General features: G+C 56.4%; 1 long non-coding RNA gene across 1 annotated transcript in view; it reads right to left on the reverse strand.

Annotated features, from left to right (window-relative positions):
* Positions 1-10,745, reverse strand: part of LOC128780953 (uncharacterized) — a 30,605-nt gene extending 19,860 nt beyond the window's left edge. Inside the window, exon 1 of the long non-coding RNA XR_008426891.2 lies at positions 10,601-10,745. This is a non-coding gene — a long non-coding RNA (uncharacterized lncRNA). The remainder of the gene's footprint in view (positions 1-10,600) is intronic.
* Positions 10,746-16,655: the final 5,910 nt, after the last annotated feature.

The following is a 16,655-nucleotide window of genomic DNA, read 5'->3' on the forward strand; positions in this document are numbered from 1 at the left end:
CCAGTTTCTCATCTGTTCAACTGATTCACTAAATCAGCCCTCATCCCTGCTAAGTGGGTGGTCCTCTGCAGGGAAACTTTGGGGACACAGAGCAAACATAAGGCAGGGACTCTGCACTCCAGGAACCCAAGACACGGGTGTGAAATAGGCCATGCTCAAAACAGTAAGGGCAGGTAGGAAACTATCGAAGGGCACAATGAATGGGCGGGGGCATGGGAGATGGCACGGCTTTGTCCCCACCCACTGGGGGCTGAGCATCTGAGTGTGCCCTTCAGCCCTGGGCCCAGTTTCCATCATTGTAAACTGGAAATAATGATGTCTACTTCCTGAGAAGGCACCATAGGTAAAAAATTAAAATGAGGAAACTTATAAAATGAAATAACATTTAAACAGCACATAGCAGGAACTCGAAAGTGGTGGTGGTGGTGATGATGATGGTGGTGATGGTGATGATGGTGGTGGTGGTGGTGGTGGTGGAGATGCTGCTGCTGATGGTAGTGGTGGTGATGATGGTGGTGATGATGTGGTTGTGGTGATGGTGATGGTAATGGTGGTGGTGGTGGTGGTGGTGATGGTGGAGATGATGATGGTGGAGATGATGCTGCTGATGGTAGTGGTGGTGATGATGGTGATGATGATGTGGTGATGGTGGTGGTCATGGTGATGATGGTGGTGATGATGGTGATGGTGGTAGTGGTAGTGATGTTTGTCAGCATATTAGGCATGTGATTTCAGCAGGACAGATCTGCACCCGCAGCCGCATGGCTGTGGCGTACATAATGGAGACATACTGAATCTATGGACTGTGGTTCATTATTTAAAAATCATCCATTATAATTTTAATGAGACCACAGAACACAAATTCCACAAATATAATGGTTTTACATTTCAAATATTTTAAAAGCAGTTACAGCCTTAACCATATAACCCACTCAGTAATTTCCAAACAAAAAGACAGGAAGAAACCCAGGAAAGAAGTCTGGGGCACAGCCTCCCTGAGGTCGGAGACGGACGGATTGTTGGGTCGGCTGCGTGGCTTTCACACCTGTGCACACCTGAGCACACCTGACGCTCAGAGCTCCTTGTGAGCTGCTACCTCACACCCAACTCCTGCAAGAGAGTCATATTGGGGACCACAGAGCGCTACACAGAGCAACTGCTTGTGAGGGCACATATTACACAGTGTGCATTGTATGCACGCCTGTCCCGTGTAAGAACACAGATCTGGGATGTACAGAGGAGGGTCTGCCGCAGACTTTCAGCCGAGCTGTTTGAAGAGCGGGGGAGCGCAGATGCCGATTCGAATTTCAGTCAGCAAGCAACCGTCTGCTAAAAAGAAGCTCCTCAGGCCGTTCTTTCTAAATATAGACTCCCTTCTCATTCTCACAACAACTATTTAAAAAGCACTTTCCATTCTCATCACGAGAAAAATAATTTTGTGGCTATGTGGGGTGATGATGTTAACTAGACTTCTGGTGGCGATCACTTGGCAGCATCTGCGGATACAGAACCATTATGTCGTACAGCGGACGCGAACCCAATGTCACGTCCACGTGGGATTCTGTGTGGGGGGCAGGTCGGCGGCCTGACTCCATCGTCCCCTGAGCACCAGGTTCCTTTTGCCCAGAGGCTCCTCTCTGAAAACGCACCCAACTGTCAATCATTCAGTGCTCGGAAGGGCAGTCCGGCTTCCAAAGAAGCCTCCCCTCCCCTCCCACGTGGGTCAGGACCCGGAGCCCCCACTGCGCCCTGCCCAGCACCCACTCCCAACGCGCATCACACACCCCACCACCCTCTGAAACCGGGCCCTTCTCCAGGCTACTAGGTGTGTCCTGCATCGTCCTCGTCGGCTACAGGGCGGAGAGGGATAAAGTGGAGGGAAAAATGGGACAACTCTAATAGCACAATCAATGAAATATACTTTAAAAAAATAAAAATAAAACGTGCAGTCTATTCCCCTGGCTGCTGTGGCTCAGGGATTGAGCTCCAGTCCCTGGACCAAAGGGCCACAGGTTCAGTTCCCAGGCAGGGCACATGCCTGGGTGGCAGGCCAGGTCCTCCGGTGGGGGTGTGAGAGAGGCAGCCACACATTGACGTCTCTCTCCCTCTCTTTCTCCCTCTCTCTAAAAATAAATAAATAAAATCTTTTAAAAAACCATGCAGTCTATTGGCTTAAAAACCAAACAACTGATCACAAAATCAAGACTTCCATAACTCGGTAAAACACACTTCCGATGGCTCTGCTCACACGGGGTCCTCACTGATTTCAGGGCCACTGCCCACTCTCCAGAACGTCCCCCACACTGAGAGTGACGTCTGTCCCCCCTGAAAGGCTCACCTCAAATAACTGCCCCCAGTAAGCTTCGGGGTCCTGTCCTCGCGCCTCCCCCTTTATCTGACCCTGTCTTGGTGCTCACTGCCCCCTGCCTCCCACCTCAGTCCATGCTCCTTAGCTCCGACAGCGCAGCTCTGATCTACCACAAGGACCAGAGAGCAGCCGGCGTGGCCACACCCCGGCCCTTCCTCCTGACTCGGCCAGGTCACGGCGGTTAAGAAATGCTCTGTGGTTTTAATTTGCATCTCTCTGATGGCTAGTGATGCTGAGCATCTTTTCATATGTCTCTGGGCCCTCTGTATGTCTTCCTTGGAGAAGTGTCTGTTCAAGTCCTTTGCCCAGTTTTTAATTGGGTTGTTTGTCTTCCTGGAGTGCAGTTGTGTGAGTTCGCAATGGAACTGGAGAGCATTATGCTAAGTGAAATAAGCCAGACGGTGATGGACAAATACCATATGATCTCACCTTTAACCGGAACATAATCAACAGAAGAAAAAAGCAAACAAAACATAACCAGAGACATTGAAGTTAAGAACAATCTAACAATAGCCAGAGGGCAGTGGGGAGGGGACAGTGAGGAGAGGGGATTACAGGAACTACTATAAAGGACACATGGACAAAACCAAGGGGGAGGGTGGGGGTAGGGGAGGGAGGTGGGTTCAGCTGGGGTGGGGTGGAGGGATGGGGAGAAAAGGCATACAACTGTAATTGAATAACAATAAAAATAAAAAATAAAAACAAAGAAAGAACGAAACACTCTGTGAGTGAATGAGTGACCGAATGGACACACGAATGGACGAACGGATGTGGTTGGAGGGAGGCTGGTCGATGGATGGTGGAGACAGCCTGAGAACTCAGAAGGCAACCCCCCGTGGACTTCGGCCCCCCCTCCCTCGGCTCCAGGCCGCGGCCCTTCCTCAGGAAATGCAGCACGTGTGAGAGACGCGCTCTGTGGCTCCCACTCCTCTGAGATCCTCCAGTTCACAGGCAGCAGAAACTACGAGTCATTGGAAGTTTTCTTCCAGCTCATTGCGCTTTACAACATCCTGTTTCAACAGCTTCACGAGGGAAGCGTAAGGACTCTCAGCTCCCGGAAGAAAGTGCTAGGACCAAACACGCATGTAAAAGCCTCGGGGCCAGGGAGTCCCCGGGCCATGTGACAGCTGCGGCACCGGTCTGCCCTGACCATCGAAACAACAAGGAACCAGTGCCCAGACTCGGAGTCACCAAAGGCACGGAGAGCAGCTCTGTCCCCTCCGGGGACAGCAACTGAAATGCAAGCTGACATTCCATTTCCAGGAAGCACGCCACTCACCACCAGCCAGCATGCGAGCCCAGTGACGGGCCTCCGGGGGCTGGGGTGGCTGCAGGGCGCCCTCTGGTCCTTCCGAGTGGTGCGCAAGAGGAGAAGTGCCGGCTCCGTCCCCCTGTGCAGGCCTCTGGCCGGGGCGACAGTCACCTGCTCAGGGACCTGCAGCAAGCAGACAGCTGAGCGCTGCTGCCGCTGGTAAGACCTGCAGGGTAGGGGCCCCGCCAGCTCCAGGAACACCTCAGCATCGACTGAGGGCAGGCGAGGGCGGAGGTGGGAGGTGGGAGATGTTCTGGGAACCTAATGAGGGGGCAGAAAGCAGGCAGGGGCCTGGATGGTTTGTTTCCAGGCAGCGACACTTGTCTGGGGTCACACGGGCACCCGCGGGAGTGGAGGCAGGCCCGTGCTCTCTGCCAGCAGGCGTGGGTCCCCACCTTCCAGAAGGGGTGGGAACGGGCTCCCTGGGGAGACGAAACCAGCCGTTCTGCTGAATCTTCAGGAAAACACGCAGTTAAAACTATAGTTTTGCAGCGACGTGTCCGCATCTCTGCTATGGGGCCAGCTGCTGGGACCCCCCACCCCAGGTAGAATGATTCCCAGTCAGGGCACATGCCTGGGTTGCAGGCCAGGTCCCCAGTAGGGGACGCACGAGAGGCAACCACACATGGATGTCTCTCTCCCTTCTTTCTCCTTGCCTTCCCCTTTCTCTAAAAATAAACAAAATCTTTTATAAAAAGAAGAAGAGGAACAGATGTTTTATACACAATGGACGACGACCCAGCCATAAAAAGCCTGAAATCTCATCATTTGCGACAGCGTGGATGGACCTGGCGGGTATCGCGCTCAGGGAAACAAGTCGGTCGGAGACAGACAAACACATGATTTCACTCACGTGTGGAACCTAAGACAAAATTAATGAGCAGACAGCATAGAAACGGACTCACAGACACAGAGAACAGACATGGCTGCCAGAGGGGAGGGCTGGGGGCTGGGTGACAAGGCTGAAGGGACTGAGAAGCACAGATCCGCGGTCACAGAACCGTCGCGGGGATGTGACGTCCAACACAGGGGACACAGCCCGGGAGAGTTTCCGCTGGGGATGAGGCAAGGCTTCGGAAGCAGAACATTGGGAATGGAATCAATGCCGCTTCCATAGTTAAAATCGCAAATTTCGTCACACGTTTCATAATTTTGAACATCAGAAACCACTGAATTGTACACAGTACGTGGGGAAAGTGTGAGGGACGGGCAGTGCCCTAAATGAAAAGGCCCGCCAGCCTGCGACCTGGCGGCCCACACACAGCCCTTCCCGCAGCCTCAGGGGTCGCCCCCCCGAGGTGCCAGGTATTTGCTCACTGCTCCAACTGGAGGGCAGCTCTCTGCACGGACACGGGGACGCTCTGCGGGCAGAGCCACCCATGGGCCCAAGGCTGAAAGGGAGGCAAGCCACGCGCCGAGAGCCTCTGCCCCTCTCTGGCACAGGCTCCAGAAGTGTGCCGTGTCCTCAGCCAGCCGGAGGAGCGATCACTTGCACGAGCCGGGAACCGGGGACTGTGGCAGAGAAAGAAGGCGGGGCCTCAGCCACGCAACCTCTCAGGCTGGACCGTCAGTCCGCGCCTTGTGACCTTCCTCGTACCCTCCTGAGACCAGGAACATTCAGAAGTACCCCAAGGGGGTTTGAATGGAGCAGATTAAATAAAATCACACCCCTAGTTTGTCATGATTAAATACACATGTGCCTACACTTTTTTATTTTTTACATTTAATGACTTTAATTCCTTAGTTCCAAATTAAAGAAGCGACTTTGCCGGAATCACAACTGTGCTGGTCTGTGCGCAGAGAGCCAACAGCCCCGCCTGTCTTCTCTGGTCCTAGGACAACGTCCCCAGGGCCACCAGGGTGTTGGTGCATCACATAGTGAGAAGTCTCAGAGCTCGGGACTGAAACGGTGTCTGAGGTCAAAGCACGTGAGGTCTGACCCTGGACCCTGATCTGCCCTGCGAGGGCCCCTTGGGGAGGAGCTCCTTCTCAGCATGTGGGCTGTGGCCTGACTCAGGCCCCGCCCCGGCCCCGCCCCACTGCTGAGCAGCCAGGGCACTGGGCGCTCTCTGAGCCTCGCTGCTCCTCTACAGAAGGGGACGGTCAGCGCCTGCCCTGGCCCCACCCGCTGGGCAGTTGCCACAGTGGGTCAAGCCCCGCCCTCGAGTTCGGGTCGGTGCACCCACAACAACCAGAGGAGGCACGATGGGATTGCACACCCGAAACCTACACAATTTTATGAACCGATGTCACCCCAATAAATTCAAAAAAATAAACTTAATTTAAAAAAGAGAGATGTCAGAAGCGGGAGAGATGAAAGCCAGAGCTACCCAGTTAGAGTGCCCGCGATGAAGAAAAGAGACGGGCGTGACGTTCGGTACTAATACGTAACAGGCATTGCTTTTCCTTTTAGCCACGTTGTTTTCTTCAGAACGAAGGCTGAATGTACATAATTTACTTTGGACAGAACTTCCCAGGGGATTGGTGCCGACTGCAGACTTGCGAGGTGCTGATCCGTCCCCCTTTCTAATCCCTGTCAAACCTCTGCTGTCGTGAAACGACAGGCATGCTCTGTGTAGTGGGGACCTTTTCCACGCAGAGTGGGTCTTCAGTTGTCACAGTCGTAAACACGCTGGAGAATTGTACACGTTCCACAACTACTAGTTTGGACAAAGGGCGTGCCTAGCAGCCCGTTCGGACGCCCAGCCAAGAGTCTGCCACCCAACGCAGTGCAGGGTCAGTGAGTCACTTTATGAGCCACGGCGTCACACCGATGGGGCCTGTGGGGTCACGGGTGACGGCGAGGAGTCAGACTGTCCCGGAGAGCGCTGATGACCTTTCATTTCCGTAGATGCCGATCTACCGGCCTGTCCGCCTACCCGTCTCTGTGCGTGTTACCTGTCTGTCGATCCATGACCCTTCCATCGTCTGTCTCCTCGCTGGCAGAAGTCAGTCCGTCTTCTGTCTATCTTTGGCCCGTCACCTGCCTCCTCATCCCTTGTACACCTGCCACGTGTAAAGAGAGAGGAGCGCAGGTCCAACACCCGCTGCCTCACCCACAGCCTGGGCCGTGTGGGAGGTGCCCGCCGTGGGTCGCTGGAACACCCAACCTGCCACACCAGGCTGCGGCACGTCTGGGCTCTGGCCACAGACCACTGGCTTCCTGCATCCTCCCGTGGGGGCAGGTGTGGGCGAGCGGCCCTGTCGCTTCCGACAAGGGCACCGACCCCACACAAGGGCTCCCCCTCACGACCTCATCACCTCCCAAAGCCCCGTCTCCTTGCAGTTAGGATTCAACACACAAATTTGGGGGGACAAACATTGAGACTATGAGTGCTAGTACTGTATCATCCTCTGCTGGACACTGCTTCCGTCCCCCCAGACTGTGTGTGCGGGCCCTCCCCCACCCTGGCATCCTGCCTTCCAAGACCAAGTCCGGCAGCCTGGACAGCCTGCTGCCCACCCCTTGGGGCAGCACAGAGTCCAGGGGAAGCATCCTCTCGTCTTTCCTTCTGAGTGCAGGACTCCTCCCTGACAGCGCCGGGCCCCCGCCCCACCAGCCCCAGCGAAGGGAGTAGGCTTCTTACCCACCCCGCACACGTCGTCCCCCCACAGCCCCCGGTCCCTGGCCTGTGCCCTGTCCTACTCGCTCCCTCTAACCTAACACCAGAGCCCAAACCTCCTGGGCCTGGCGGGATAAGTGGCTCAGTGAGGAAACCAACAAGAGGAGAGACAGTACTTTTTGGCCTCACAGAGAGTGAAATGCCAGGCCATTTTTTTTCTTTTTTGGAAAGAGAACACGTGAATGGGGGAAGAGACCCCTCTGTGCCCTCTGGGGTGTGCACCTGAGGCTCTGCGTTGGGTCGCTGCTCGACGCCGCCTCCACGTCAAGGCCGGGGGGAGGGCTACCGAAACGTCAGTACATGGGCTCAGCTTGAAAATGCGGCATCCGAAACTGTCACCCCCCACACGGCACAGGGTCTGTGTCCCATAACAGCCACCGGGAGGAACTGTGGGCCGGACGCCCGGCCGAGGAGTTCTGGGTGCGTCCCTGGCTCTCATGATGGACGCGAATGGGGCCGCACGACCCTTCGGTTTTTTGAGGCTTCCAGGTCTGCAGGACTCACACTTTCACATCGAGAGAACCTCACCTAATTGCGTGTCAATGTCTCCCCATGAAGAAGGAACGAGTTATCAGCATGGTCGTCGGCAGACGCTTATTTCCCACCTCCAGCGCGAGGTGATGAATGGGGTGAGTGGGTCAGAAGTCAGTGCCGCTCATCGACGTGTCCGCTTCTGTCTCTCTGAAGTCAGATGCGGCGACCTCACACGCTCTGGCCAATGAAGCGTGAGCAGCTGTGTTTCTTCCGGACGGAAGGGTGTGTGTGAACACACCGCCCACCATCTCCCTGCGCTCATGGCAGGCAGTGTTCCAGAGCCTCTGCCCACCAATGAGGGCCAGGCACATGGGGAAGAAATCCACCTCGGAGGGGGGGGGGGCTTGTTTGTTACGTAGCATAATCCAGATGGTCCCAGCGATGCCTGAGCAGCTCCCGAGAGCGAGCACAGGTCCAGGCTCAGGAGATGCGGCTGGTCAGGCCAGGTGCGTGGAAGAGCAGCCCCTGCTTGTCAAGGTGGCACCCAGTCCCCCCAGAGACTTGGCTGAGGACCACTGTGGTCGGGACGCATTGGCATCCAGGTCGGCCAGCAGAGAGAAGCTGGTGTCCTCCGTGTCCCCTACAAAGCCGACACCTTGTCCGTGGAGGGGCGCCGATGGGTGAGGATGCCTCATGCATCTTCCCGTCTTGTCTACAACGAGGACACTGCGGACCCAGAGCTGGCAGGAGGGGAGGCCAGCGTGAGACCCAGCCCCCACCTGCGTTTCTCCCAAAGGCTCGTCTGCTGTCCGCAGAGCGGACGGGTCCCACGCGCACACTGGCGGTGATCGGAGCTGCTGCCTGGGCGAAGCATCCCCACGCATGGCTGTCTGGCACGCCAGGCCTGCAGTTCCGGGTCGGGGCCAGGACGTGGGGAGAGGGGCACCCAGGAGACCCGCGGACAGGCGCTGTGGTGTCAGCCCATCCCAGACCCACCCATTCCCGTGAACCAAGCATGGAACACATTTCCAGGCTCCGGGGTCTCCCACCCTAATCACACGCTGGGCCCAAGCGTGTGCTGGGTAAGGCGACAGTTACAGAACTAGCGTTTCGCAGTCTGAAGTGGCACTGTAAAAACGCGCAGTCCTTTCTAATTCTATTTCCAATTACTGCGCAGCGCACAGCCCAGGATGGTGGGGAATTGATAAAATATGCAAATGAGCCAACAATTCATAGTGTACATTAAAATTTCCATTTAAACTGTTAGTTAAGCTGTACATATTTGCAAACGTAAACATTAACCCTCAGGAAAAATATTTCCTAAACTGCGGCATAATTGGAAACCCACCATAATTCATTACAGGACAGGCAGTCACCCGGGGCTGTAGGAAGGGGCCGGCCAACACAGCGCTCCCGCTGAGCGGGCCCCCCAACCTGCCCCAGGCTCCCCTCCTCGCCTCCCAGAGGGGCACCTGGGCACTGTCTCCTTGGCCAGAAAGCCCTGCCCCGAGGACAGGACCACACCCCTCCTCTGGCGCCGCGGTGCGGCTCCTGCGGCAGGCGTTTGCTGAGGTCAGCCGAGTGGATTGAAATTGGACGGAATCAGCGGACAGGCGGCACTGATGTGTCCATGCCAGAAGCTAAGGAAGGACACCCAGGCTCCTCCCCTCTGCCTCAGGCCAGCCCTCGAGCTGGCTGGGTGGGATGGAGCAGGGGGTCGGGGCTACAATCACCCACAAACTGAACAAACAAGCGGCCCACCCTCCCCGTCCTCCCCTCTGGGGTCTGAGCCCCGCCCAATGGGGAGAAGACCACCTGATGGATGTCAGCTCTCAGCACCGCCTCCTCCCTCCGGGGGGCTCGATATGAACCCAAACCAAGTGGCGATGGACCCAAACCCTCCGACAGCTGCCATTGCCCATCATTTTCATCAGTTTCTCCAAAGAACCAAGTTAGAACGAGTGTCAGGAAAAGTTGGCTTTCGTGCAAAATATGCTTTCGTGTGATTTATCTGGCAATGAGAGACTCAAAACCCCTGACTGTCTTCACCTCGTTTTGTCCATGACACCAGGAAGCTGAGAGCGAAACAGGACATTCTGGAGCGGAAACGTCTGCTCACCGCCCTCGGGTGGGTACGGCCACTTCCTTCTGATTTGGTTCTTTTTTTCTGTTTACTATATTTTATAGCAGCGCTTACTGAAAATAGCCTCAAGTCCTTTCTGACAATGAAGATAATTAATAATCAAAGTGAACAAGTACCTGAGTTACATTAAAGCAGTAGAGCAGGCCCTGGCTGGTGTGGCTCAGTGGGTTGGGTGTCACCCTGCAAACCTACACGTCGCTGGTTCGATTCCCGGTACATGTCTGGGTTTCGGGCCAGGTCCCCCAGCAGGAAGTGTGTGAAGAGCAATCAACCCATGTTTCTCTCCCTCTCTTTCTCACCCTTCCCGTCTCTCTAAAAATAAGTAAGTACAATCTGGAGAGCAAGAGGAGCGGCTCTATATATCCACGTGCTACAGTAAGTTCCACGGCTCCTCCTGCTCTCAGGATGGCCGTTTTCCGGGTTCCCTGTTGCAGCGATGACGTCCAGGAAGATAGTACAGAGTCGAGGACCGTGAAGCTCCGACTTGGGAATTCCGGCTGTTTGGGCCCACGGTCCAGACAGCGTTACAGAGGCCCTGTGAATCGCTGGGCCCGATTTGGGAAGGAGCAGAGGCGATGAGATATTCCTTAGCCCATCCCTCCAATCAGCCCGGGCGTGAGCAGCGGGCCGCAGGGGAGGAAGGACAGGTGAGCAACGCTGAGTTTGGACCTGGTACTTACCGCGATCCTGGGGTCCTGGGAGCCGGCCCTGGAGGTCCCGCCCAGGCGTCGGGCACACTGGGGATCAGAGACGCTGCTGCGTGACATCTCCAAGGTCACACAGGTGACAAGGTGGCGGCAGCGGCAGGACTCCCGTCTGATTTGTGTTCATCGCCCAGAAGTCAGAATGACCTAACGAGACGGGAATTCATTCCAAACACCTGCAAGCGCTTCGTAGCACGTGATACATGAACCCTCACAGTCTCGAGTGAACTAATGCTCCCATTTCCAAGAATAACTGCCAGATAAAGGCTCTTGTTTGTGTTAGTGAGAGAAAATTTCTTTAGGGGGTAAAGGAAGAAAAGGAAAACGCACCAGCTCTGGATCTCAGCTGTGCTAAGGAGAAAACATCCCGGGTTGAATAACTCAGGAATCTTTAGGAGAAACAGGTTCCTTAGGAGAAACAAGCTTGAAATGTCTGCACCTGGAGCAGCTTCCGGAGGCTTTTGTCCTGACCCGGTGGAGGGGAGGGAAGGGGGGGGGGGGGAGTGCTACTCGGTGGGTGGATCAACAGTGACATCTAGTGGCCAATTCATCAATTGCACCCTCTCCATTCAACCATCAACATGGGAAACTTAATAGTATGTATCATCTCACTGAACAGATTTCTACGGAAAAGCTAGAACACGCTAGATGTTCTGCTGGATGTTACATAACACCCATCAAGCCTACAGAGACTTCCCCACCAAAACCAACCTCTAAAAAAGAAACCAAAAAAAACATGTCTGGAACCTCCCATCCCCTTTGAAAGGCTCCAGGTGGCCCAGCCAGAGAGGTCCGCGAACTCCAAGGGGAATAAAAGGCTTTGTTGGGTTCATGGCCACAGCGAGGCCCCAGGTGCCTGGCGGGTGCCCTGTGGATGCTGATTTGAGGAACACCCACTGCGCACCCCATTCCCAGGAGGGCCGATTCCCCGGCTTCCCTCTCCGCACTGGGCTGAGCCCGGCTCTCCTCCACATTCACGAGTACGCTGTCGCTTTCCTGCCTTCCCTGAGCTGGGTCTGGGGAAAGAAACCCAGAAGAAGAGTTCGAAGGACCTGGTTTTCCGCCTCGGGCGGCATCCCGGGCACCCCCCAGCCAGCTGCCACCTTGGTGAGCCCGTCTTTGTTATGGGAGGAGGCCGTTTTGCCCCCCTCACAAGCGAGCAAAGAGAGGATGAAATCTTTTTTATTTTTTTATGGAGCAGCCCGTGTGAACCGAGCCCCATGCCCGGCCTCCAGCTGGATGGCCAGTCACCACCCAGCACATGACACTTTGTCCCCTCTGCTCGCCCTTTACTGCCCGCGACACCAGGGAGGAGGCAGAGCCCTGGAAGGCTTTCCCAGTCTGGCCAGTGCCACGTCCACGGAGCAGCCTCAGCCCCACCGCAGCTCAGAATGGGGGCGCAGAGGCCACACCGGCCAAGTTGCTCCCAGGGTTTGCCGTTAGACTGGAAAGCCTGTGTTTCCCGTGTGTGGAAATAAATTATGCCTGTGACAGAGACCTCCAGTCCCGGGGGCCTGTGGTCCACGGACATTACTTATGGGTCTGGGAGTGCCTGGGTCAAAACTGCAAGACCGAAGGGCCTACGACCGCTCCCCAACTGGGTACTCTCGTCGCCACCCTCAAAAGAGAACCAATGCAACACGAAAATAGACACTGCTCTTTTCTCTGATTTAATTAACTGATGGCGTGGCGGGACTCCCTTTTCAGAGAGAGTCTATGGCCTTTGCAGCCCCTGGCCACACCGCGCCCCCCTTCCCCCGTAATCTGTGAGCATGTTCTCCCTTCAGCAGGGAAGGGAAAGACCTAACCTGCGTGGAGTTCCAATGCAACGTGCCCTCCCCGTTAACTAAATAAAAGCATTGCTGAAAGCCCCACCTTAAAAACATAACAAACCATCAGCGTTCAGACCTCACAGCTGTTTGATTCCAGCCAGCATCTTTTAATTAAATCTGAAATGCGGCCACACTACGAGCAGCTAATACTTCAACTAAAGCAGTCCCTGATGTGAGATGGGAAGCGTTAAAGATTGCTGTTTGTATTGCGCTTGCTTACGACAAAAAGAAAATCAGCTAAGGCCTCTCCCGAGTCCGAAATCCGTTTCAAAGGAAGGGATTCTCTGTGAGCCAGTTACCCAGGAGTTGGGTGTATGAGAGACTTCCGCCATTCCCTGACTTTAGGGAAGGAGAATATTTTTACCTGGTGCTCTTCTTTGTGAGCCCTCAAAGATGGAGTTAACGGACAGCATTCTTGAAACCTGTGGGACAGACGGGAGCTGAGCTTCGCTCCCTTCTCAGAGTTGGCACGGAGGCGCAGGTCCCAGGACGGAGCAGGGACCTCTGCAAACAGCACGGTCACCAAGTGTTTAAACCAGCTCACCTTGAAAATGAAAAGCACCGTGAGATGCCTGGGCTGGGGGCTGACAGAGGCAGACAGCCCAGCCCGGCCCTGAGCCGGGCGGTTCGCCTCCTGCGGGGCCCAGTCGGCCTCCTGGGGCTGAAGGAAGGTGCTGGAGCAGAGAAGGCAGGAATCTGATGAGTGAGCTCGGTCCAGGGCCTGGAAGCCAAGAACCACGGGGAGAAAGGAGGCCGTGAGGGGAACCGTTTACGACAGAAGTCCAGCAGGAGTGGGTCCCCGAGGCCCCTTCCCGTGCGACACTGGCCATGTGGCTGGACGGGACACGGGCAGAGCCGCTGGGCTGACGGGTTACTGGGGACCAAGCAAAGGTCATGTGTGTTATAGGACCTCAGGGGGACAGAGAGCCTGTGGCTGGCCCGGCCGGGAGACATTCTGAGGAATCAGAGCAATAACACGCCCCTGAACTCAGGCCCGCGTTCCCAGGCCCCGGGGAGGGCGAGCATTCCTGGTGGAGAAAAGCTGAACTTGGCCTGCTGTGTGGTGTGGAGGCTGCTTGCCTCCAGGCCCCGCAGAACCTCTTGCTTTCTCGTTTTGGGTTCTGCATTGATTTCAACCTGCCGGAGACATCGGAGCACCAGGGAGCTGAAAAGTTCTTGGATGTTTCCTTTCAAAATGCGTGCCAAGGCTCCCAGGCTCCTCCATATTTCATCAAAAGCACTCGGGGCCGACTTTCAAAGTAGTTATGCCCAGCGCCCGGCCCAGCGGCTCTGAACTGCAGCCCTTCAAAGTGTCGGGGAGACAGGCCGCAGCTGATCAGACGCACTGAGCACCCCGGGAGCCCCGCCGGGCACCGGGCGCGGACAGAATGCTGAGTAAATGGTCACGGTGGTCAGCGGCCAAATATGCCCGGGGGGCGGGGGAGCTGGAGTCGTTGTCTGAGACACGGGAAACACCAGACAGGGATCTTCTCTTCACTCTCCCCTTACTGTTTTCTGATGTACTTAAGAAAAAAGCAAAGAAGTGCAGTAAAAATTTCTCTCTGGCCAGCAGGTGAGAACATATTTTTAAGTGAGCTGTATCAAAGGCACTCGGGGAAGTGAGGGGCCGGGCTGGAGAAGCCTGGGTGTGGGAGAGCGAGAGCGGAGCCGCCGGGCCAGGGCCTCGGGCCTCACCCGTGAGCACAGTGGCCCCGGCGACCCAACTGTGCGGGGCCTATTGCAGTCCCCACACCGACTGCCGATCTCCTGAACCGAGTCCGTGAGTCTGTGAGTCTCGTCCACATGCAGCTAAGGTGGGAGAGGGCTTCGGAGAGGAGGAGGAGGAGGAGGACGGGAGGAAGAGCGCGCACTTCTGCGAACCGAGAGAACCGGTTTGCTGTTCATACGTAACAAGGGGCAGCCCTTCGGGCGAGGCAGCTGTGATGTTCGACGCCAGCATAGTTGTGCCCGTCATCGCGACCCACCTTCTATTTCCAGGCCTCCCACGCAAAGCCAACGAGAGGAGATAGCATAAAAGGGGCAGAAACGACCCCGACTGACAGGGGTGTCACAGCTATGCCACCGAGAAGGGCACATGTTCCACCGGGAACCGAAAAGGGGTTGCCGTGGGGACCAGGGGAGGAGCCCCCTGAGGCTGCAGCCAGCATGGCCGCTACAATGGCGTCACTCCACTGCCCTGGGCCTCAGTCCCCTGTCCTGTGAAACAGGACCAGACGGTCCCCTCCAGCCCCGCAGAGGCACTGCCCCTCTGGAGAAGGCCAGGGAGCCCGCCTCGTGGGGCGGGGGCTGCAGCTGTCCACACACGCCCATCCCACGGGCCACCTCATGCCACCCCATGCACCTCCATCCTGGTGCCAAGCTGCAAGCTGGACCTGTGCCAGGTGGCAGCGTCTGTCACAAAAACTGTCTCGTATCCAATTCCCACTGGAGAAAGCCACCCGGGGGCTGTGGAGCCCTCTCCCTCCTCTCTAATGAACCCCGGCCAAGTCTCTCCAGCCTGTGGTTGGGACAGCTTCTCCCCAGCCCGGCTCCGGCTCTGGCTCCGGCTCCCAGAGCGAAATCTGCAGCCTGGGGTTATTGAGTTCAAGGTCGCAGGGCCCACGCCGGCAAAGCAGCTTGTACAGAAAAGGGGAAAGCAGCCTGTGTTCCCAGCCAGAGAGCGTCCACTAAGCCCGAGAAGGCATCTCCCGAGTCCTTGGAGCTGCGAGCGAAGCGCCGAGACCAGAGGGTAGACGCCTCGGCATCTCCCCTGCAACAGCCAGGAAAGCCACCTGAACAGACCTGGGAAAGCAGAGCGTGGACCCCCCACTACACTGGGGTTACCATGGTGATTCAATAACAAACTCCACAGTCCCGTTCAGCACAAAAGAAAAGTTGGCGCTATAGGGAGGTAGTATATTTAACCAACAAATAGTTGGAGGAGAAGGAGGGAAGGGGAGGGGAGAGACTTAGGGGTGAGACGGAGGAGGAGACGAGGAAGAGGGAGAAGGGTGGATGCCCTTGGTCTGAATTTCATTAGTAGACACAGGGACAGCTCTGGAAACATTCTGAAATGAAACACGGGTTCCAAATATACTTTGAGCTGCTGGAACAAGCTAGAGGTGAAGATACTTCCCTCCCAGCTCTTCAAAGAAAATGGCTAACCACATCTTTTAGAAGCTACGCCCATCATACAGGCCGTGTTCCGTTGGTGTTCGACTTTATCAAGTGGAATGGCAAAGGGAAAATCCCTGGTCCGGCCTCGTGGAGGCACCCTTGGGCGGGGAGCTGCAGGGGGCTGGTGAGGAAGGGGCGGAGGAGACCTGCAGGAGGGAAGGCCCAATGCTGGGGACTCCTGGGAGGTCGGTGGGGGGGGGGGGGGAGGAGGGGAGGCCCCCACTCTCCATCGGCTTCAGCAAAGGGGGGCCGCGTGCCCATGTGGGAAAGCGGGTCCTGTTCAGACAGACCCGGGAGGAAAAAAGACAGTTTCCAGAACTGCAGCCAGGGTGGGAAGAAAAGTCCCCAGCCTTCAGCCAATGTGAACATTCAGCAAGAGCTCCGAGGACCCACACTTCGGGGACGTGGGGGACTCTGTACACCCGACAACTGACCACGTTGTCTGCGTTCATCTGACCCCTGGGGCTCCGTGGAGCTCCTTGTCCCTCGGTCCCGCTTCCCAGGGGGCTGACCAGTGTTCACCCCCGAAACTGGCTGGCCCTGGAGCTGCGTGGGTCCGCCGGGCGTGGCCTGAACCTGAGCCCCGGAGACTGGCCAGCAGGAGAGTGGGCTGCAGTGGGCAGCGGGATGGCCTGGGTGTCCCCAGAGTCACTGTGTGGCCACGCGCACCTCCCCAGCCAAGCTGGGCTCCCCTTCCTGCCCGTCCCCGAGGAGGAGTTTGTGCTACAGACCTGCCTTGACGGAGAAGATGAATCCAGAACGGAGCTGTAAGCTCGGGCAGCGCGGCGGCTCCCCCACAAAGACCCCAAGAAGTAGACATTCCAAGCATCCTGGTCGAAGTGGCCCTACTGATTGAGCAGGGAAGGCGCTCCGAAAGGCACAGCATGGAAAGGATTAACGCTGCACAGAGCCCCTGAATGCTTCCCAGAGCCGTGGTTGGCAGGCGGGACCTCAGGCTAAAGAGTTAAGGAAAAAGAACATCTGCTCACAGCAGAGGAAAAAGCGAAGGGCATTTAGAAGCA

The sequence above is a fragment of the Desmodus rotundus genome, chromosome 5, assembly GCF_022682495.2.
Source record: "Desmodus rotundus isolate HL8 chromosome 5, HLdesRot8A.1, whole genome shotgun sequence".
Lineage (NCBI taxonomy): Eukaryota > Metazoa > Chordata > Mammalia > Chiroptera > Phyllostomidae > Desmodus > Desmodus rotundus.